At 43.1% G+C, this 23,987-nt stretch overlaps 1 protein-coding gene and 1 non-coding gene across 2 annotated transcripts in view; one reads left to right on the forward strand and one right to left on the reverse strand.

Annotated features, from left to right (window-relative positions):
- Positions 1 to 23,987, forward strand: part of SHROOM3 (shroom family member 3) — a 278,644-nt gene that overhangs the window by 58,448 nt on the left and 196,209 nt on the right.
- On the reverse strand, positions 10,187 to 10,316 carry LOC114493667. Its single transcript, XR_003684279.1, has one exon. It is a non-coding gene; the product is annotated as a small nucleolar RNA SNORA3/SNORA45 family (small nucleolar RNA).

Consider the following 23,987-nt stretch of genomic DNA (forward strand, 5'->3'; position numbering starts at 1 on the left):
AGGGATATCTCGGGAGTGAGGAGTCCAGACCCACACAAGGCTCCCTAGACCAGGATTCCAGTGCCAGGAAAATAAGCCCCACAACTTCTGGCTGCAAATACCAGCAAGGATGGATTCAGGGGAAGAAACTACCGGAGCCCCAAGCAGTTCCTCTTAAAGAACCCACATATGGATTTACCTATTCAGACTCTCTCTCTCTGAGCTCCAGTACTGGGGTAGCAGCTTGAAAGGCACCAGTGGTATATAGGGAGAAACCAAAGTATCTGGCATCAAGGTGAGAAGAGGCCATTCTCCCTTTGCTAAGCTCTCCCCTCATAGAACCAATGAGTGGGTGCCATATCTGAGACTCCAACAACCTGGCTAACACTGTTTGACCTGCCTTGGAGATCCCCAGAGGTCCTCACCCAACTTATGGGGCCTGCCCATGCTGCTTTTCCATAAGAATGGCTCGTCTCAGCTACTAAATACTATCAAACTCAAATAAGTAACCCCTGGCTTCAGTGAGCCCGAGCAGCAGCCAGATTAGATTCACAGCCTGGCTTTGCCTGGGAATCTCCAAGCTCAACACAAGTAGCAGCCATCTCAGATTGCTTTACAGCTCAGGCACAGTGACCTGGGCAAAACACAGATGGGGGCCCACCTTGGCCTACACCACCAGAGAAACCCCAGGGCCAGTGCACCCAGTGGACAGCTACAGACCATGTTGGAGCACCATCACCCTGACCCTGCACAGCTGATCTTCCACAGACAGTGGAGGTTGGTGGTCAGTGGTCACAGCCAGTCCTTGCAGCTGACTGGCCAAGGTGAATCCCTCCCATTGATCTGCCAGCAACAACCAAGGCTACAAGAGAAGGGTGTACTCTTAGCCCACACACACTGTGCACCTTGAGTATCCAGCTTGGGTGATAGAGGAGGCTGTGCCACTGGACCCTACGGGATGCCTACCACATAGGCCTCACTACCAAGATGTGGAATCAAAGCAGCTCTACCTAATGCATAGAAACAAACACAGGGAGGCGGCCAAAATGAGGATACAAAGAAACATGGACCAAATGAAAGAACAGATCAAAACTCCAGAAAAAGAGCTAAATGAAATGTATATAAGCAATCTATCAGATGTAGAGTTCAAAACATTAGTTATAATGATGCTGTCTTGCATCCTGTCAAGACCAGGCAGGTTCACTCAGGATTCAAATTAATGAACTGAGGATATGACATTTGTCTTTGCAGTATCAGTCAGTGATCAGAATTAGATATGACATCTGAAAAAGATGCAAACTCAAGCTGAGATTTGTCTGGATAAAGGTTCCCCATTGCCACATTTCATTCTATTTTTTATGGTTATATTGAGATGCCCAATATCTGCTCTTTCTTCTGACCTAGGATACACTTATCAATTTCCCCCAACTGTTAAATTTTTCTGAGGTAAAAAATTTAAGGCCTTGGACATGAATTGGTCTTGACTTATTATCAAATACCAGATGGGTAGAAACCTCAGCTTATTGACATAGGGCTTGGCATGAAATTCGATTAGATGTAACTCATTTCCAGTAATCAGAGATGTTACTTCATAATGAAAGGAAGACTATGAGAGAGGGTGGGAAAGAGGTTAGCAGAAATGAAAGAAACTAGCAATAGACCTAGAGGGGGTGTGGCTTCTGCTGTGACTTAGGAGTTACCACAGAGTCTTCCCTCCTTTTCAACTTCCAGGATCAGTCAATCACTGTGGCTGACCATTTACCTCCTGCTATTATTCAAATTTACTTCCTTTTCTTTATCTTTTCTCTCACTCAGTCTCTTTTAATCTCTAGCCTGGTCAATTCCAATAGCTTTGTAACAAATCCTCTACTTTCTAATCTTACCCTCACATCCTAAAATTCATCCTTCACATTTTGAAAGTGATATTTCTAAAGTCCAAACCGTACCATGTTTTTGTCCCATTAGATAACTGTGTTGAGAGCAGATGATGCTATAAGCAGAGATACTTATGGTGTGAGGACTAGGATTGCCTAGCAAGGCTACCAGGCTTTACCTTACCTAAGCCCCAACCTGGGAAGCTGGACATAACCCTGCTCTGAATGGTCTGTCAGTCAACACTATCCAGTAACAGCATGATATTTGGGCATGATATTGGAAAAAAGAAGTATTTTTTTTAAAAAAAAGGAAACCAAAACTATCAGTAATAGATATTTTATAAGAAGCACAACACAGAAATACAAAATCCCAGTGAACATTCTTAGTGCCAGTCCCTGGGGAAAATCAGTCAATAAGTGTGTGAGTTTGGTCTCCAGTTCTGGTTCTCTAAGTTTCTGGTCCTGAGTTCCTTAGTGTCTTGTAGCTGCCACCTCCAGGTCCCACCCCAGTCCCATGAACATGAGGGAAATCTGTGAAAAAGTTTTACAGGAGGCTTCTGAACCTCTTCTGAGCTTGCCAACACAGAGTTTTGTTTCCAACCAAACTTTCATCACATCCAGAGTTCAGTGATGAGGCTTTTCTTCTTCTTCTTTTTTTTTTTATATTATCACTTGAGGAAATACTTTTCTACCCTGTGAAATGTCTGCTCATTTAATTATCATTAAAACTTCCAGTAGGTTCACTCATGCTACATAACAGGCTTGGTGACTTTCTCACCCCCAATCTTACAAAGGAATTGGATACTTAGTGCCCAAAGGTCCATTCCTAGGGTAGCAGGTTTCTTCTACGTGACAACTGCCTGGTCTGCTCTGTTATAAAAGGAGTCTGAGCTTTGATAAGTGGAAAACGCCTGCTCTGGGCACTGGTGGGAAAGAGTCTGTGTATTTGCCCATCCGGGCCCACACCCTTTGTTATCCAGGAACTGACGAGTCACCCCAGTTTACTCAAAGTGGGCACTGAGTGGGTGTAGGCAAGTTACCTGCACTATTAGACAGAATGTCCAGAGAGACCCACTCCCTTCCCTCCCATCCCCAGCAGTACATCTGCATCCCAAGTACAGAGCATTCCTAACCCTGCAGGCCTGGGGACCGTTCTCAACTCTGCTAGTCTAAGCTCTGCCTGGGTCACTTCTCAGAATTCCTATCTAGCTAACTTGTCATTTTTTTCAGACAGTGTGCTAGGTAGAGAGAGATATGATTTAGGATTCTTGTCCATACAAATGAAATTTAAGCATTTCTTTTGGTTGAGTTTCTGATTTATTAAATAATTCTTAGTGTTTTTGGGGGGAGGGTGGGCATTAAGGTTTCATTCAGTGACTGAGGTTATCTTGGGAGCTCTTAAAAATGATGGGATCTGTTCTGCTAATGCCCACATCGGCGAGGGCCTATGCATGCTAGCAGAGAGAGGAAAAGACAGGTGTCTGCTGAGTAGGACCTGGACCAGCACTCCTCACCATGTGACCTTGGCCTACCCACTGAACCAAGGTCTCCCAGCTGCACCAGCTGGAAAAGTGTGTGGGGGGGATGATCTGCTAGCTGCCTCATTGGGACACTGGACGCAACAGAACACGGTTCATGCAGGAGTGGGACTCGAAGACTTTTTCCTTCAAAGTGCTAGAAATTCTTTATGGCAAATTTCCTTAATTCAGTTAATTTTTTTTTAAATCCAAAAGGACAGCTTTTAAAACAAATGATTTATTTGTTATAAGAAAATGTCTACTCAAATAATTTTCAGAAATTACAAGATGATCATTTTGATTATGTGTGGTTGTGTGTGTTCCTAGTGAAGAGTAAGACCTAGACTCTTAAGAATAATATCAAATATCAAACAAAAGAAAGAAACAATGAACCTATTAGAGGTATTTTGGGGAGGCTCAAACCTCAAGACAGGGACTACCTGCATTCATTTGTACAGTCTCCTCCATCAGGCATCAGCACCTGGCACATGACAGGCACTCGGTAACTGTTTGTTGTGGTTAAATGAGAGCCTTTTCTGAGGGCTTTGAAAGGCAGAGACAAAGGCAGAGTGAGTTCTCATTAAGACACAGGGTTTTATTTTTCCTTCTCTCTCCCTCCCTTCTTCCCTCTCTTCCTTTTTTCCTTTCTTGTTCTCTCTCTCCCTCTCTCTCTCTCTCTCCCTCTCTCTCTCTCTCTCTCTCTCTCTCTTTCTTGTTACATAATCTGATTTGAGAGGATTTAATCTTCATAGGTGGTAGGGCTCTATGGACCCTGCCTGAAAATGAATATATTTCTAGTTTTGTGCTGTTACAGTGTGGGGCCAGGCATCCAAGCCTATTTGTGTGTATGCTTTCATTTGCCTAGAGAATATGGAGATTGGTATAGGTCAGAGAATCAAACTCTTGAGGGTTGTGTTAAAATACCTTTCATTTGAAAGGACAAAACCCCAATTAAGCAAAAAGAAGATATTTATTGAATCACCACAGGAAAGGCTGGGGCATGCTGGGCCCTAGAGATTATTAGAACTGGGACGAGCAAGCTCTCAACCCTGCTTTTCTCTATTGTTGTCTTCCTTCAACCCACAGGCTGAGGGCTACTCTCTGGTTGCAAGTGCAGAAATCCCAGGGGAGGCTTCTGATTGGCTCTACTTAGGTCGCATGCCCACCCATGTAGCCAGTGAGGCACGATGGTTGGTGACGCCCTAGAATCACTGACTGCATCGGGAAAGGGGCAGTTCCCCCAAAGAAGGGGTGCTATTCCCAGAAGAAAGGAAGGTTTTAGATAAGCAGTCCAGTGTACCTCAAGGGGACAGGGAGTTAGGAATAGAAACTGTGAGTGAACAGGGAGTGACTGCTGACCCAGAAGGCCTGGTTCACTCCTAAGTGTTCAGTGGAGTGCAACCAACATCAGTGATTTCAACTTTGTGCACTTGCATAAAGAGAAAAAAAATAAAATAGACAAAATGGGAAAAAAACTATTTAAATGGTGCAATGTATTCAGCTTGATGTTTCACCCACTGAGTATAGGTCCCAAAGTGAGAATAAGTGGGTGGCATCAATCTCATTGGTCCCATTTGGTCTCCTCCCCCCACAGCACAGATATCACTTCCTGTGACTGACTGTGCTATTTAAATATATGTATTTTTCATAGAACTTGTCATCAAAATTGAAGCCAATTCCTTTATTTAGCGCTGGACCAGAAAAAGCAGAAATTCATTCCAGCGCTGGAGGGAGACTGACCGGGCTGGGCTGACAAAGAGACGATGGCCCAGTTGGCGCCTTCCCGGATTCCTCAGGGCAGTTTTGGACCTGATGTGATTTTTACCATATAAACTGACTGATTTTCAACATTCAACTCCTGAGATAAGGTGCTTCTTATGCTCTTGTATGTGCGTCTAAGTATATTATTCAAATGTCATCTCTTTCCTCCACCTCTTTCCTGTGTCTGCGGGTAGCAGGTAGGAATGGGTGGCAGATGAGCCGAGTTGGGAGGTGTGAGGTGTGACAGTGTTGTAACAAAGGAGTTTTTATTTGTGTAGAGCTTCTTACATTTCAATCATTCTTTCAAATTCTGCTTCATGCTTTCGTCGGTGTAATTGATTATAGACTGCAAGTCTGGGCTGTTTTGGATTATTTAATTCAGTCTTCATCTAATTCTTGAATCCCAAAGGATGGTGCAGGATGTGCTTGGGTACCCAAGAAACCTCGGGCACCTCTTATTTAGAGTCAGCCTTTGATCTTCATACAACTCTGATCAGTAAAACAATGGGCCCTATCTAGTGAGCCCCATTCTGAATTCCTGTAATTTATACCCTTTGATACCCATGTGGTCCCAGGGTTACAAGGAAATCATCTAATCTCTCTTCCTCTGGGCAGCATTTCAAGCCTTTGAAGAGACCACATATGTCCCTACAAGTCTTTTTCTTCCCTTCCCCTGCTTTATTTTCACCTGTTGATCCTGATAATGATGGTGGCGATGACACAGGAAGAATAACTATCATTTATTGGTTAAATAGTATGTGGTTTTAAGCAATATATATGTATATATATATTAATTCATATAAATCTCATAATAACCCCATGTTATAGATGAGGAAACTAAGGCACAGACAGATTAAATAATGTGCCAAAAGTTGTACAGCTAGTATGTAACGGAGCCTAACTTTGAATGTAGGTGGTTTGGCTCCTAAGACTTCCCTCTTAACACCATTCCCAGGTGACATTCCTCTGATGAGATCCAGGTTGTTGCCATCTCTGTTAGAAAGGCATCCCGAAATGGGTACAGTGCTACAGGTGCTGTCTCTGCACTGCATTTTCTACTCAGTAAATCCCTGTCACCGCCACCCCAGTTCCCATTAGCTGCATGCCGTGCCTCATAAACGCTGAAGCCAGGGGAGCTCAGCACCTTTCTTTCCCGGTGTCCTCCTGCCTGTGCCTCACTCAGTGTGTGATGCTCACTCAGACCAGCCCAATTAAAAAATCACCACAGCTTTGTCCCAGTGTTTGGGCAGCTAAAACTAGGGACCACATATCACAGAAGAGAATTCTCTGTGTGTGTGTGACAATCAACAACTTCTGATATAGCGATCAGGGCCATTATTTCTATCTTTGCATCTCAGGCAGCTTTTGGTAGTTTCTGTTAACACTTTGGAGAGCTGGCTAAGTCATATAGCTTCATTAGTAATTGATTCTATAACAAAAATCTTTTATTTTTTTATATAATTTATGATCTGATCTCTAATGTTTCCTTTAAGGATTTGATTAAGTTGAGTATCTTTGTAAATATGCTGACTGATGATGATTAAATATGGTGAACAGAAACTGATTTACAGGCAATAAGCCCTGGGGTTTTAAGCTATGTGAAGGCTGTGTGTGTTAAAAGATAGGTAAATGGATAACTTTCAGAAGTCATATTCTATACTGATGCTATTACAAACATATTAGCTAATTCTAAAAAATTATCTAACTTGCTGGGACCTAAATTCAGCATCTTGGAAGAAAATAGTGCCATTCATGTCAGTAAGACATAATTTGCTTTACTTTTGAGTGTTTCATACAGCCATCCTAATAGCTATGTTCCAAAGCTTCTAAGCTTTCAGTGGAACTCTGTGTAAGCCAGCAGCACTCTGTTTGCACAATGGATTTCACACGTTCGTGCAGCACGGTGGCACGTAGAAGTGGGGATGGCACAGCCGATGTGCCCAGTGATGTCCATGGCTAATAAGAAGTTGCACATGTTGCCCAATTCTCAGATTTATTAGTTTCAATGTAGACCACTATACTTCATAATTGCTTATTAATTCAATGAACAATCAATGGTTCAGTAAAAATTTTTGTATCTATACTAGTAGGTATATTAATGTATTTTATATTAAGTTGATTTTATATTCTATATTAATAAATATCTTAATAGCTATACTGTGTATGTATGTGTATATATATTTTTAATGATTATTTTATTAGTTTCCTAGGGCCGCTGTAGCAAATTACCACAAACTGGTTGGCTTAAAACAACAAAAATTTATTTTCTCATCGGTTTGGAGGCAAAAGTGTGAAATCTGGGGGGTGGCAGGGCCACGTGCCCTCTGAAGTCTGTAGGGAAAAATCCTCCCTTGCCTCTTCCAGCTTCAGGTGGTTGCCAGCAATCCTTGGCTTTAGTTTGTAGCTACCTCATTCCATCTTTGCCATCTGTATTCACATGGTAGTCTTCTCCCTCTGTGTCTTTGTCCAAATATCCCTCTTCTTATAAGGACACCAGTCACTTTATCAGGAATTGAGAGAACTGGCTTTCACCACGAAGACCAGGAGGAGACAAGGTGGGACTTTAGGCAAGGTATAGCTTGAGCTACTTTTTGTTTGGGGGCCAGGAGTGTGGAGAAACCTGGAGACAACCAGTTGGGAGACTGCGGGGAAAACCAGATAGGAAACATGGGGCATCAGAGGAAGGGAGGGTGTGAGAGCAGTGAAGGGGCTAACACCAAAAGGGCATGGCTCCTGAATGGTTAGAGGGGTGTGGGAGAGGGAGGAAGAGGGTGACCTGGGGGCCTGGGCGGTTGGTTCAGTCTTCCCTGCAGGGATACAGGAGGAATAGAAGGCAGGGCTGCAAACAGAAGGTGTGAATGGGGATTCAGGCAGTGCTCAGTTTGGAAGTGCTGAACTTGAAGGGCCAGGTGGCGGGCCTCAGTGAGGAGACCTGAAGCCCAGGAAACAGACCTGGCCCCCAGGAAACAGGCCTGGCCTGGTGACTCTCGCGTATGTTGGTGTTGAGTGAAATCATGGATAATGAGATTTCCCAGCTAGAGTGTATAGAGAAGAAGAATGTAGTTACAGGTAGAAGGCTGGATATGAAACCCTGAAAAGCAGGGCAAGAGGAAAAGGCCCAAAAAAGGAGACCAAGGAGAATTGGACAAAGAGGGCAGGAATTTGAAAATCTGATATCTTAAAGACAGGGGCCCCCTTTGAACATCATCAATCTGCAGTCACAGGAAGGAAATAAAAGAGAGTGGGAGAGAGGGCCTCCGAGAGGAAGTCTTGGGTACACTTTACACCACGCTGGACAATGGCCTGCCCTGACTCACTTGAGGTCTGTGGCAGGTTATTTTTAAATGCCACTTGTAAAGTCAATGTTTGTACTTTGATAATTGTCCTCTCCAATGGCTGGTTCTGAACTCTAACCTGGGAGGGAGCCTACTGTAAGAGCCCAGGAGTGGTATGTGAGAGAGAAGCTGGGTGAGTGAAATGTAATAATCCTGTAGCCGCCAGCCTTGATATCCGTGACAGATCAAACAATCGATATGCATTGTGTTCCGCTGCTTGCATCACCTGGTCATGAGCCGTGGGTGGAATTTGTGGAATGGATTGTCCCGTGGAGTCACCCAATATCTCTGAACAACGGGAGCACACATTCTTAGTTTTATATAAGAGCTAATAAGGAATGTTCCATCCATCTGATCAGAGGCAGGAGCCATGGCCGATGCCTGCCTGCCTTCTCTCTCTTTCTCCTTCTCCTCCTCCTTGTCCTCTCCTCTCTTTAGAGAAGAAAAAAACAGGAACAGAGGGAGGGAAGGAAAAGAAAGGTAGATCCATTGTGCAAAAGTCACCAGAAGAATGACATCACGGGTAGGAGGGAAGATAAATATGAAATCTGGGAAATAAGAATACTCAGAGTTTTTTACTTCATAGAATATGTTTGTATTTCTTTGAATACTCTTCTAGAAAAAGGGTACTCAAGTATAAGGTAACCACTGTGAGGCCCTACCTTACTTCTACAGTAAGATTTAGGAGCTGGGAACGTCCCCTTCTCCAACTGCAACATTTCAGGGTGTTTTGGTTGCATGTAACACGAAGCCCAACTCAAAGTGGGTTAAACAACAAAAGAGACAGATGAACTCATCACTGGGAAGTTCAGGAGTGGTGGTTTCTGTGTCCACTGGATTTATTAACTGGCCAGATGTCTTTACTTTCTATGGTATCAATTTCACACTAAGGCTGGCTCCCTGTTTCATCTCCAGAGAGAGGAGGCCTGTGCTGGCTGGATCGCCCATGACCAGCCCCTCTGGTCTGGGACATGCCACGTGCTGGGCTGGCTAAGGCCTGACTTTCCTGGACCAACCCCTGCCACAGCCGAGGTGGGCTCACCCTGGAGATGTAGCCACCGTGTGCACAGTGAAGGGAGGGTGGGGGGGGACTGGGGCATGGACCACAGTGCCCGCTGCTGCATAACAGGTTCCTTCAGGCTCCTGCACTGAGGATTAAAACCTTAAGAGGGCTTTAAGCCTCTCATTCAGAAATTTGAGATAAAATTGAAATAAAACAGTGAATTTACACTAAAATGTGTTGAGGGAGTAATTTTTTACTATTGTAAATGTCGGGTCAGCTGAGATGTAATTTGATTTCTCTATAATCGAATTAAATTAACTCATGACCCACCCCCATCCCCCATTTCTCCATCCCCCATTTCTGCTTGATCATAGAAAACACAATCTTCTAAATTTGAGATAAATTTAATTACTTCTGGTTTAAAACCCAGTCTTTTTTTTTTTTTTTTTTGAAAATCACTTGTTATTATTCAATACACCTTCTTCCGTGTGACTTCAAGCCACCAGGACATAACCCCCAAGCCTCTCTACACACTCTTAATCTTCTCAGCTCTTCTGCTAAAGACTTTGGTCTTCACCAGGACAGTCAGCCTTGAGAGCTTTTCCTTCCCCACAACTCTGTTTAGCCCTAGAGGCACAGAGGACAGGGCCTGTACACCTGGCTGGTGGGTATGAGGAAGGATACCTGCCAGCCCTGTCCATCTGGAAGCCAGCAAGGGCACGTTTCTGGTTGGGCACTGCTGGGGGCACTGAATACCCCCACAGGGGAATCAAGGCCAGCAGATTCTCTCTGAAGACTCGAGCACCCCAGGATGAGAGCTGTGTCAGGATGTGACTCTGGGCTCGGGAACCCAGTCCTTCTGGAGTAAATTCTTAGCCCATTTAATATTTTTCTCCTTCTCCCACTCCCCCATCCTAACTTTTTTTTGAACCATCTCCCTAAGGATGACCTCAGTTTTAGTATTCTTATGTACAATCTTGACATTGAAGGAGTGGGCAACTGTGAGCTCCTCCTTGTGAGGAGGCTTCTCCTGAGCTGGCTTCAGCTTTGGGCATCTGTCCTCACTGCCATCCACTGCTTATGTTCATGGGCTGGCCCTGTCCTTTGTCTTCCAGGTTCCCACACCTTCAGGGCAGGGCGTTACCAGCCTGGGGCGGTCTCACAGTCAAACCCTTGCCTGGTCTCAGCTTTTCTGTGACGCTCTGGTGCCACAGGACACCGAGGTGGAGGCGTGGGTCCATCTCAGGTGGTCTCTCCAGCTTGACCTGCCCTGTGGCCATTGCTCCTCCCATTGGTTTAGGCCTCTCTGTGAGAATATCTCCTTGTAGGATCTTGAGCCGGGTGGAGACACAATCTCCTGCCCCAAGGCTCTCAAGCTTTTCTGAAGGATCCAATCTCCTCCGCCCCCAGGGTGTGGACTTTCCATTAGCCACCCTGATCAAAGACTTACTCTCTCTTGCTCTCTTTTGCTTTTCTTCCAGGCCAGCAAAGGCTTTTGTTTAAACCATTTCTCTGTTTAATTCGAAGGGGATGGGTAAGCTTCACATAATTTTCATTCTTTTGAATCTCTTTGTTATGGCATAACACCTACAACCTAGTAGTTTTGCTCTAGGCCTGGACATCAGCTACAGTCATGTGATTGGATATATTTTCCTTAGCTTTAGCAATACAGTAGAACTTTCTCACAAATTGAGTAGTATGGTATGCTCAAGCTTTGTTCCTTATTGATTTTGTTCCAGGAATCACATCTGGCACAATATCTCCTTTGCTGGGGCTCCTGGTCCACTTCTCTTGAGGTGAACTGTGATATTCGGAAATCTGATATTCACTGTTTTTCTTCTGAGATTCTCATTTTTAACACTAAAAAGGGTGTCTGATCTGAAAAAGCCATTGCTTCTCAGACAAATGGGAAAGCATTTAGGAGCAAATGACAACTGTTTCTGCTGTGTCAGTGGCGGGCTATTTATATAAGGCATGGATTAGCAAAGTGTTAGATGAACATGGGGTGAAGTCTGGCGGAATACGTTTAGTGTGTGGTATTGTGACTTGATGTCCCTTTCCTTTTTCTGTGGGGAGGCTCCTTCATGAAGAGGCACCTACGAAGTTGAGGTTCTCCTAGAACAAGACTTAGATGAGCTGCTGTGATGACCAGCTCACAGCCACAGCTTGATTCCTCATCTTCCCAGGTCCTGGTTCCATGGATGCTTAACTGAGAGTAAATGCCACCGAAATGGGTGGGGTTTCCTTAGGATTAAAGCTTATGTGTGGCTCTGTTATCTTTAGTATATTTAGTTGCCTTTTCTCTTTTCTCAGTAGACATTGAATCTAACATTCTGAGTGAGGGGGCGATCACCACAAGATCAAAAAAACTTCTTGGATAAGAAAAACTCAGAGAAAGATTTTGTCTTCAGGTAGAGGACAGAGACTTGAGATCTTTAACTCTCACACTCCTGCAAACTTCAAACAAACAGAACGTTGAGCAGAGAGGATGGAGTAACAAGTGACACTCAGATGAAAAACCCTTCTTCTCACCTTCTGCATGTGCCTCCTACAGACAAGGATGGTCACCCGTGGGAGCTGGATACTGACTAGCTGGTCCTCGGAGGAACATCCTCCTACCCAATTTCTCAGTAGCCTCAGATGGAAAAAAAGAAGAACTGCCAAGGATTATACTTGCCTTCCCAGATGGTGCTGGGTTACATTAAATTATTCTGAAACAGTGCCTTCTAATTCTTTTTTACACTTTATTTTTCTATATTTTATTTTAATTGCTGTTCAAGTACAGTTTTCTGTCTTTTACTCCTGTCCCAGCCCACCTCCCCCCTTCACCTTCCTCCCATTTCCACCCCTACCCTTAGTTTTTGTCCATGTGTCCTTTATACTTGTTTCTGTAAACCCTTCCCCTTCACCCCTGAAATTCCCTCCCCTCTCCCCTTTGGTCTAATTTTTCAGTGCTATTTTCATTTCATGGTTCAGAGTCCGCAGATGTGGAGGGCTGACGGTGTGCATTGTGCCCTGCCATTTTATCTAAGGGACTTGGGCATCTCTGGATTTGGGAATCCCCAATTCTTCCCCTGTATTTTATATTGGACTTAGGGGCACATTTCCTCACATGACTCTTTTGTAAAATATGTCTAATACTAATTGATGTCTCAGGGTGGTTATTCTGATTAAATTGATTAACTTTGGACTACTTAGCACCTGAGAAAGATTCCCAACAGGAAGTTATCGTTATACTGATGGCAACTAATAGGACTTAAAGCACTGCATTATAATACCCTGACCACCATTTCATTTCCAAACTTCAACTGTAGGAAGTAGAAACCAGATTTGGTAAGCCATTTTAAACTAGATATTTTATTGAGCTGATTTAATATTTATAGAAAGCCAGCCTTCAATAGAAACCAGCTTCTCATTTAATGAATAACCCATCAGCATAAAATAAGTGGGGAGAGGCTGGCCAGGAGGCAGGCTGCAAACAATTCCATGTGAGTCACTTGGTTATCGCTTCTCCCCACATTCATCTCCCTCCTTACAGCACAGAGGTTTTGACTGATTGAACTTAGGCTGGGCAAGGATTCCAGACAGGGAAAAGCAAATACATAAGTCAGAGGTCAGGGGGAAAGAATAAACCAGAGCAGGGGAAGAAATGCCGAGCCGATAATTGAAAGATAATGGATGTAGGGGTGGGTTTCAACAGCACAAAAGCGGGGAGCCAGACACCATGAGGTTTTTCAGGCATCTGCTCAAGGCCCAGGGTTACAACCCATCTTAAAAGGAGGTCTATGGAGCATGGGTTTCTAAATATTTGGGCCACCCAGCGTGGAATTTTGGGAAATGGCACTGTTGAGTAAAGCCATTAACAAATTGCTTTCCTTCCATTTCCTTCACTGGCAGGACCTTCTGTTTATGTCTCCTTAGCAGCAACTGGAAGGAGTGAATTTGCTGACAAGCATCTGTGTGCAGTGGGCAACCTGATGGAATTTTTATCAGGCAAAAATGATCCCAGATGACTAGTTGAAAGATTGCCAGGAATCTCTGGAATCTCATTAACCCTCGGTTGAGCACACAGAAGTTTCATTTAGGGTAGAGTCAAGGTGAGGAACTTATAAAAGTAAACTGAATCGATTTCTTTACTTCTGTAAATATTTGAACTTTGTAATAGGCATCCATTCCCAGCCTGCTCTCAAGTGTATTGGAAGCTGGAAATCAGTGATGCTGTGGGCCAAGGATAGGTTTTTGAGTTAGACCTTTGATTGGATACAGAGCTCCACTATTTACTAGAGATTTATTAGAGATTAGGACTTAATCCCTCCATGCCTGGGTAATCTCATCTGTGAAATGGATGTGTAACCCTCCTCATCCCACAGGTTATACCAGATAATGAAGCAATTAGACCTTGGCCTTAGGAGAACTTCAGAGTTCAAATATTCTTTTTCTTTTCTCTTTTATTCCAACTTCCTTCCAATCCTGCTCCAGCAATTTTTTTAATTTGAAACAGCTTTTGCTAAATGTATGAATAAACGCAGGAGACCTGCAGGAGGAGAGGGAGTGGGCCCTGTGGTCACCTGGGCAGAGGTGTTCCAAACAAAAAACCCCATCAGGTGTACAGATCACACAGTAGATGTGTACTTGGACAGTACAGGGAGTCTCAGGGAAGCTAGGGTGTCTAACGCAGAGTAAACAAACCCAAGGGAGACTGACAGAAGAAAAGGTCAAGGAGATACAGAGGGGACATTGCGTGATTGTGTAGGGCCTTGAAGGCCATTAAGAGGACTTGAGCTTTCACTCTAAGTGGGTTGGGAAGCCATTTGATGGTCTTACACTGAGGAGTGATGTGTTTGACTTAGTTTTAGTTTTAAAAGGCTGCTGTACTGAAATATATTACGGGATATGTATTAAATCATCATGTTGTGCACCTTAAACTGACATAAGTTACATGTCAATATCTCAGTAAAACTGGAAAAAATAAAAAGAAAGAAGGAAAGGAATACATTATGGAGTGGGGATGTGGAGTGAGCACAAGGAGCACATGGGCAGAAGTGGGAACACCAGTTAGGATCCCACTAGGAAACCCAGGCAGGAGATGGTGGCAGGTCAGAGCTGGTCAGTAGCAGTGTCAGTGGTGAGAAGTAGTCAGATCGTGAACATATTTCGAAGAAAGCAATTTAGGCTTTGCTGATGGATTCAATGTGTGATGTGAGAGAGACTTCTTTAAAGTTTTTGGTCTGAGAAATTGGAGTGATTTTATTTGCCATAAAAGAGGAGGTTCAGTAGAACACCAGGAATTTAATTTTAGTCTTGTAAAGTTTGAGATGCCAGATAAACATTCAACAGCAAGCAATTGAATATATGAGCCTGGAGTTCAGATGGAATACAAGCTATAGAGAGAAAAGGGGATACAGCTAGGTGAATATGTAGGATTGGAAGTATTTTTTTAAGATGGGAGAAATAATGGGATTTTTTTTAGTGATAAGAATAATCCAATGGAATTGGAAAATGTAATAATGCCTGAGAGGAGACAATTGCTGGGATAGTAGATTTGAGTAGGTGATGGAGGATGGGATCTTGTGCACAAATAGGACCATCTTGTGCACCATCCCTATAGTTGATTCATCCCTAGTAACAGAAAAGATGGTAAAGTATATGTAGCTATAGAGGTCCACCTGGTGGTATTAGTTTTGAGGTGTTGTCTTTTGATTATATCTGTTTTCTTGCTGAAAATAGGAAGCAGAGTCAGTGTGAGAATGGTGATGAAGGGTTGAAGGCCTTGAGAGAGTGACAAAGCTATGAAATTGATCAGAGAAATACAAGAATGAATGGATTTTGGGTTGCCAAGTGAGTGAATTTGCAATCACCAGGTAGCATCAAGGTCTGATTTGAAGTTGAAGGTCATGGATTTAAACTGAGATAAGCCACTTTCATCGGTGTGGAGGAGGTGGAGAGCTTAGTTGAACCAAGACTGTGGTTTTGCCAACTGAGTATGAGAAAGAGAGAAAAAAGCAAAAGAACTTGGGGATTATGCAAATAACTGAGTATAATGATAGTCCATGGACACTGAGATGGGTAAGGAAGGATGTGTGCAAGTGAAATGGGTGAGAAGCAGTGAAAGAGCTAGAGGACCAATGACTGGTAGATCTTTATGGGGTCAAATACTCAGATTATTGGAATCCAAGTATTAGAACAAATAGATTGAAACGAGAGGAGGAGGAAATGCAAATCAAAACCACAATGAGATATCACTTCATCCCACCAGAATGACTATCATAAGAGTCAGATAGTAACAAGTGTTGAGGATGTTGAGAAATTGGAACCTTTATTCACAGATGATAAAGTTATAATGATGCAGTGACTATGGAAAATAGACTGGGAATGTCTCAAAATGTTAAACATATGACCCAGCAATTCCACTCCTAGGTATGGAACCATGAGAAATGAAAGCATACATCACTTAAAAATTATACACAAATGTTTATTGCAGCATTATTTATAATACCAAAAAAATGGAAACAACCAAAATGTCCATCAACTGATGAATGGATAAATGAAATATATCTACACAATAGAATATCACTTGGCAATAAAAGGGGAGTTTTGATACATGCTACAATTTAGATGAACCTTAAAAACATTATGATAAGTGAAAGAAATCAATCACAAAAGGCCATGTATTATACACTCTGAAGTATGAAGAACAGACCAATCCAGAGAGACAGAAAGTAGATTGCCAGTTGTCTAGGACTGGGAGCAGTGGGAGGATTGGGAAGGGTGGGGAAGGCTGGTATGCATGGTTTGGGGGGGAGAGGCGATTAAAATACTTTAATGTTAGTTATGGTAATGGTTGTACAACTCTGTGAATACACTACAACCATTGAATTATATACTTTAAAATGATGAATGTTATGGTACGCAAATTACATCTCAATAAAGCTGTTACCAAAAACAAAAACCAAATGGTGGTCAGAGAGTGGATTGCTTGAAATTGGGACCATGGAGGCTTTGCACATTGGTAATGACAGGAGCTAGGGTCTGACCACGGAAGCAAGTATCTGAGACAGCATGGAGGAGGGGGCCAAGGAAGACAGAGGCCCAAGTGCTGGAGGATCATCTGTGAGGTTATGGGCATCAAGCGTGTGGGCAGGAGTAATGGTGAGAGGTCTGACAGTGAGCCGGGAGTAAAACTCTTCAGGGAATGAGGAGTGACCTGAGAGTTTGCAGGTCACTGCTACAAGGAAGTGTCTCAGCAGCTGGGATTCTGGGAGCAGGCAGTGCAAAGCTGGGTGAGGTTACAGAGACTGTTCTGGAATTTGGGTGTTTGTGAAGGACTTAAAATATCCTTAAGAATTAGGGGCCTGCTATACTTTTCCTTAATTCATTTATTCGTTCATGCAACACGTATTTATTCATTCTGACACCATTATCTTCTCATTTGGCCATCTCTGCAGATGCGGCCGACTGTGGTAGAGCTAACTCGGGATGGCTGCCGTGTCTGGCTGCTGTGTGATGGGCCTCGTTCAGTGAGCTTCCCCACCAGCAAAGGGCTCTCCTGGTCGGAGGGTAACCTTTCCTTGATTGCTCTTGTTCTACTGGCCACCTCTGTTGTTTAGGTCACACTAACACAGTGAATGACTTTATTTTTCTGAAGGGGTGGGGTGGTGCTTGTGTTACAGTTGCATGGGAGGACGTATGATGTAATTTGGCTTTGGACAGATCTGGGTTTGGACTTTGGTTCTGCTCTTTGTAATTTTGTGACTTTGAGCAACTTGATTGTGAGTTTTGTTGTTGACAAAATACCTACCTCATAAGTGTTGATGAGAATTACATGACATGCATATCAAGCTTTTAACAGATACTAGGCACACCAGACATGTTCTTTTCTCTCCATTTTTTGTTCCTTTGCTTTTATGCCGAGATTGCTTCTACTGTGTTATTTCTAGCTTTCAGCAGGTCCAGCATCTCAGAAGCCTTCCTCTAGGGATGGTTGAAATTATCAAGCCGATTCCAGGCTGTCATACAATCACTGAATGGTTTACTTTAGGGTACCATGTTAGCCTTCTCAAAGTGTTTTATATAATTTTTCTAATTTAACCTTTAAAATAACCTGTAAGGCATATAAAAGAGGTATTAGTATTCCTCATTTACAGAAGAGAATAAGGTACTGAGAGTAACGAACATTTACTGAGTATTTACTAAATGGCATTTTTCTAAACACTTGGCAGGCATTAATTTAATCCTCACAATAATCCTATATAGGGTATTATTATCCTTATCTCACAGCAAGGGAAATGGGCCCAGAGAGGTCAAATAACTTGTTGAATGTCACATTATCTTCTAAGCGTGGGGGCAGGATTTGAATCCAGGCAGTTTCATTTCAAAGCCTAACCACCCTGTGGTTTTGATGGAATGAAAGGAAACAAATCATTGTTCAGAACTCCTGAGTGAAGAAATCCTCTTGGCCGTTGCTGCTCCAGTAGATTTCTGGCCTCCGGAATGTCATGCAGCTTGAAATGTTGGTAGTTCACACTGGACTAATAGAATACCGTTGTTATCTTGTGCCAGAGGGGAGCCTGTGCCTGAGTTTGCTTACCTGATTTCCTTCTAACTCAGCCACCGCTGCGATTCTGTTGCAGAGACAAAAAAAAAAAGGCAGTCCCTCTAAGACAATAGCAGTGAGAATAGCCACCCTTGTCACATTACAGTTCTGTTTGTTGCAAGCCAGAGCTGCCTCATATCATAAATCTAAAACCTAGGGAAAACTTTGGAGAATGTTAGGAAAAAAATACAGTTGACCCTTGAACAATGTGGGCATTAGGGATGTTGACCCCCGCACAATGGAAAATCTACATATAATATTTGACTCCCCCAAAACTGAAGTTGTCCCTCAGTACCCACATGTGATTGGTTCAGGACCCCTGAGGATACCAAAATCTGCAGATTCTCAAATCCCCTATATAAAATGGCATAGATTGATGCATTCATTCTGTTGGCCCTTTGCATCCTTGTACTCCCAAATGTGGATCAAAACCAGCACAGGTATTTACAGAAAAAAACATTTGTATAAGTGGATCTGTGCAGTTCAAACCTGTGTTATTCAAGGGTCACCTATAGTTCATGAGGTTCAAATAAATTTCATAATGATTCTCTGGCTCAAGTGGACTTTTCCTCAGGAAGCAGAAGAATATCTCACCTAAGACTGAACCATTGGACACTCAGGAAACTCATCTTAGAACAACAGAACTAGAGTGTCGTTGCTAAGTGCAACAAATCTGACTGCTAAGGCATTTTTCTAAGGAGTGGATGAGCAAGCAATCAAAACATCTAGAGGTTTGTCATTTTCCTTCTTGCAACCATTGGCTTTAGTTTTTGATCACTAGAATTATACCAAGACCTGGAGTAGGGAAAATAAAAGAAGCTGAAACTAAAGCCTTATCCTTTTAGTATGTCAGAAACTTTGATATAGATTTGTTGAAGGAAGATTGGAAATTGTTATCTAAAAGAAGATGAAGTACGTATGTATGTTTTGTGTGTGTGTGTGTATATACATTTAACTATTGTCCTATGATTCCTATTCTTATTGATTAGTAATATTAAGTAGACTTATTCTATATATTTATGAAATACATATGTAATTTGTAGATTTTATTTATTTTCCAAAGATCTAAGCTCTCTACTGATATGTTATTGAAAAGGAGTTCTGTTCCTCTTATTTGTAAAATGGTTTATATATTCATTCTTTATATATGTATGCATTTTGATTGATACTCTTTATATATGTATATTATACATACTACACTATTTTTCCACAAATAAATATGGCAGAACCAGTCTAATGAATGAAAACATGTAACTTAAACATAAATAAATGGGGCAAATAAAAGGGTCTTTCTTAGGAACGTGGAATAACCATGCTAAAATACTTAAAATTATTTAGGGAATAGAGAAATATATAAATAAATGCCTTTAAATTTTAAAGAAAGTGCTCACCTGAGTTTTGATCTGAATGGAGCAGGAAGAGGGACTCGAGGCCCACCTGTGGCCTCTGCACTGGCACAGCTGGCCCCCTCTTTGAAGTCCAGCGGTGTTCACTGGGTCCAGCACGTAGTGGCCGCAGGGGCTCAGGGAATTCGCTGAGAAGGAAAATCACACCAGTGCACTTTCTGAGAAGGATTCACGCACATGGGCACACACAGGCGTATGACTCACCCCCTAGGACCTGGAGAGATTTGTCCTTGCCACAGCCTAGGGGCTCCCAGGGCTCCTCCAGGCACTGGAGACTCTGAGAAGCAGGTTTGGGTTAGAGCTACCTCGCAAGCCTCTTTCTAAGACATGAGTGCCCAGTGGTGGGCTTAGAGAGTTCAAATACCAGAAGGTCAAAGGACTCAACTTGGAGGACCGTGGTCTCTTATCTGTCTAGTGTGTTTTCTGGGCTTTTTCCTGTCAGTGTCCTGAAAAGAGGCGGAGCAAAGGAGGGATGGGGAAAGGCAGGAGGCCTCTATGATGATGGTGATTCTACTGCATGCAAGGAAGGGTGGAAGATTGAATGTGTATAACCCCTTTCCTGCTTCTCTCTATAAATGACGATGATGATGATGATACACGATGATGATATTTATTGGTCCCTTACACTGTGCAGGTATTGTGCTAAGCTTTCCATTCATTATCATAATTTCTTTTCATTCATTCAATAATCCTCAGGAGTAGGTGCTGTTATTATCACCTTCCTGGCTTCTTAGGAAAGTAAACTGAGGCTAGAGAAAAAGAATAACTTGCCTAGGGTCACACAGCTAGTAAGGGGCTATGGTAGATAATATAATACCTCTCTCCAAAGATGCCTACATCCTAATCCCCAGAACCTGTGAATGTGCATACATTACATGGCAAAAGGGAATTAAGGTTGCAGATGAAATTAAGCTTATTAATCATCTGACTTTGAGTTTGGGGAGACTCTCCTGGATTAGCCGATGGGTGCAATGTAATCACAGGTCCTCAAAGATGAAAGGAGGAGGCAGGAGAGTCAGAGAGTCAGAGTGATGCAGTGTGAGCAAGACTTCAATGGCCACTGCTGGCTTTGAATATGGAAGAGGCGCATGAGCCAAGAAATGCTGGCAGCCTCTAGAAGCTAGAAAAGGGAAACAAAAATTCTTCCCTAGAGCCTCCAGAAAGAACACAGCCCTGATAACACCGTGGTGTTAGCCCCATGGGGCCCGTTTTGGATTTCTTACCTCCAAAACTGCTGGATAATCATTTGTGTTGCTTTAAGCCACTACATTTGCAATAATTTGTTACAGCAACAATAGGAAACTGATATGGTGATAAAGCTGGGGTCCCAAGTGTGGCTCTGGAGCTGAAGCCCTTAACCCCAGCCCTATAGTTCAGAGCTGTCGTGAGCCCCAGGAACACAGTAGCATAGGCCTTGGAAGCAGAAGACAGGCCACTCTGCTGAGCAGCTCGACCAGAAAGGGCCTGGGCCTAAAAAGCCTGGGCAAACACCAAACAGACTACAAACACCCCAGGAATGGCAGACTTTCTGTCCCCATCAAATACAGAAAGAAGTCCAGTAGGGGCAGGGTGAGCAAGTTCCCCAGACAGTGAACCCTTGGAACCAGGGTATTTCCTCATTTACCACATTTACTCTTCAGTGTTGAACATGTGCTCTGAGCCAGGCACTGTGCCTGGTGCAGAGGATACCACAGCGAGTAAGTTTTGTCTGGTCCTTCAGGGAACAGTCTAGTGGGGACACAGTCAAGTAAACCTTTCAGTGGGGTAGTGGGGTAGTGGGGAAGTAGGCCTCGTGTGTGGGAAAGCATAGCACAGGCATGTGACTAGTGTCAGGGGTTCAGGGATGGCTTGCTAGGGAAGGTAATCATTGAACTAAATCTGAAAAGATGAGTTTGAGGGTTGCTGGGGCACTGAGGGTTGGAGAGAAGGCAGTGGAAAGTACTGGAGGCTTATGAAAATATGGCCTACCCCAAATCTGCACACAGATTCGGTATGGCTAAAGGGGAGAGAGTGGGCAACAGTGGGGCAGGAGAGGCAGGCAGGGATGGGAAAGCGAGGCATTCCAATGTGAAGCTCAGGAATTTGGACCATCCTATGAAAAACGCAGAGCCATGGAAGGGTTTTACATCTGCAAGTGCTACCGCCAGACTTGCTGCCAGTGGGCCTCTCTGGTGGCTGGTGGAGGACCAACAGTGGGACCCGTGGTGGGGCGAGGACTAGGTGGCCATCAGAAAGAGCAGCCAGGAAGTTGTTGCAACACCTCAGGACATCCTCCTTGTTTCCCCAACAGGCAGCTGCGAATACTGCAAAAATAGCCTGACTGAGGTGTGTGAAGGGGCCTCACTGATACTGACCCAGAATCTCTGTACTTACATGAAGCTAAGGAAGTGTAAGTAATAAGACTCTTTAAAAGCCTGGAATTCTTAATATTTTCCAGGGTTGGCTTCCCATCCTAGCCCTAATCCACATAATAGCACCTCCCCTGGGCCTGGCCAGAACTCATTCGCCTCTGTTCCCTTGGGGAACCCTCCTGCATAGGGTTCTAGTCCCAGGTTCACCCCTCAACTTCAAGTGGAGTGAACTCTCGTGTTGCCTTTTCAATCCCTGACCCAAAATGACGTTTACCCATGGATTCAAACCTCAGAATTTCTCTGCCCAGGCCCCAGTCTCTGGTAGTATGCACACACTTTCTTCTTCCTGCATGTAGTTCCCCACTCTTTTGCTTGAGTTTTTGTTCTAGTGTCCATTCTCCGCAGCCATTCTTACTTTCATTAGCTGTAGCTGCTCCAGAACAGGTCCTCTTTCTTTTGTGTCTACTTCTGTGTTCTTTTTTGTGATTACTATACTTTTACCAATGTTGTCTATCTACTTGTTCATAATAATCTTTCAGCCCATCCCAGTACAACATTCCAATTCATAAAGCTTACTCTGCATCAAAATTATTCATTACATGTGCAAGTGTAGGGACTCTCAGGTCCACATATACAGGGTCTGGCAGAAGTAACGCCTGTTTGAGTGTGGTTGGTAGGGCAATAATATGGGTGTAATAATTTATTGTTTTAATTTGAAAATTTCACTTAAGATATATGGTGTGCTTCAGTGTCATATTGTTATGTTACAGAATGACATGCTTATGTTTTGTAATTAAAAGACGGGGCGTTATTTGTGCCTGACCCCTGTATTCAGGCATATCTTTGGGCCACAAAACGAAGGGAAGAAAAGAAGACTGGAGCACGCATCAGAGATCCAGGCTTGTTCCTGGGCTTATCTTTGCCAAAATTGTCCATCATTGCTAGCTGGGATCTTTATTTAGAGATCTGAGAAGCAGATGCAACTTGTCTCTGCATAACTCATTTGTTTTATATTTTCTATCATTGGCAAGATGACATTTGTATCAGTCAGAAGAGACTCTATCAAGCTGCAGTAATAAACACCCCACCCCCAAATTTCAGTGCTTAAACCACAGGTTTATTTCTTGCTCAGTCTATATCCTTACAGCATGTTTGAAGGGTGGCGGCTCCTTTTAGTTACTCAGGGACCCTGGCTGACAGCAGTTACCCTCTCGAACACCGGTAGTCACCATGGCAAAAGGGAAAGGAAACTTTGCAGAGCCTCTCCTCGGAGGTGACTCACGTTTCTTCTCAGAACACAGTGATCAGAAATAATTACACTGCTCCATTCAGCTGCAAAGGTCCTAGCCTAGGTCTTAGAGAAAGAGGAGCATGTCTTCTGCAGCCAAGGTGGGGAGCCAGGAGTACTTAAGAACAGCATTAAGGACTACTGCTGTGTTTGTTAGGCATTTAGCATCTGACACTGTGAAGCCAAACACAAAATTCAGAAAGACTGCTCTCACTTTCTTAGTCTTTTTACTAGCCACCAGTGGTCTTACATCTTCTCCGAAAATAGCTTTCAGTACTAACTCAATGCTCCACAACGATGTTCTGTTTTGATATTATGCTCCTTTGACTTTTCTAACTAAGCATATTTTCTTTTTGTTTTTGCCACCAAGAAGCTGAGATCCAAAACTACTCTCCACTCCACTCCAGATAGTTCTTATCATCTGCAAACAATTGCACTAGAAAAAGTCAGCCTAACAGAGTCAATTTTAATACAAGGACCAACATAAGATTTTAGATAACATAGAATTGAGAACAAAAGAAATGACTATGAAAATAAGTTCATTCAACCTTACTTTTATAACAAATGCAAGTGACAGTTGCAACCATGTGCTAATCCTCAGAATGAAGAATCAATCGTGTTGACTTTTTTGGTCTTAATTTTCTTGCACAATTTTAAGATAGTTTAGTGTTTTATTCTTTTTTATTCTGCTTCCTTTTAAAGACATTCAAAGTAGCTATACAATTGATTTGCATTTTATTTTATATCCTGCCTCTTTTGAAGAGAGGTAAGTTAACTATGCAGCTGATTTGCATTGTGTTTGCTTGTTGCATTGGTTATTTGCAACCCGACATCCCAGCGAACTGACAAAGACTCTGGTGCAGGGGCTGTTTGAGTGAGG

The sequence above is a fragment of the Phyllostomus discolor genome, chromosome 1, assembly GCF_004126475.2.
Source record: "Phyllostomus discolor isolate MPI-MPIP mPhyDis1 chromosome 1, mPhyDis1.pri.v3, whole genome shotgun sequence".
Lineage (NCBI taxonomy): Eukaryota > Metazoa > Chordata > Mammalia > Chiroptera > Phyllostomidae > Phyllostomus > Phyllostomus discolor.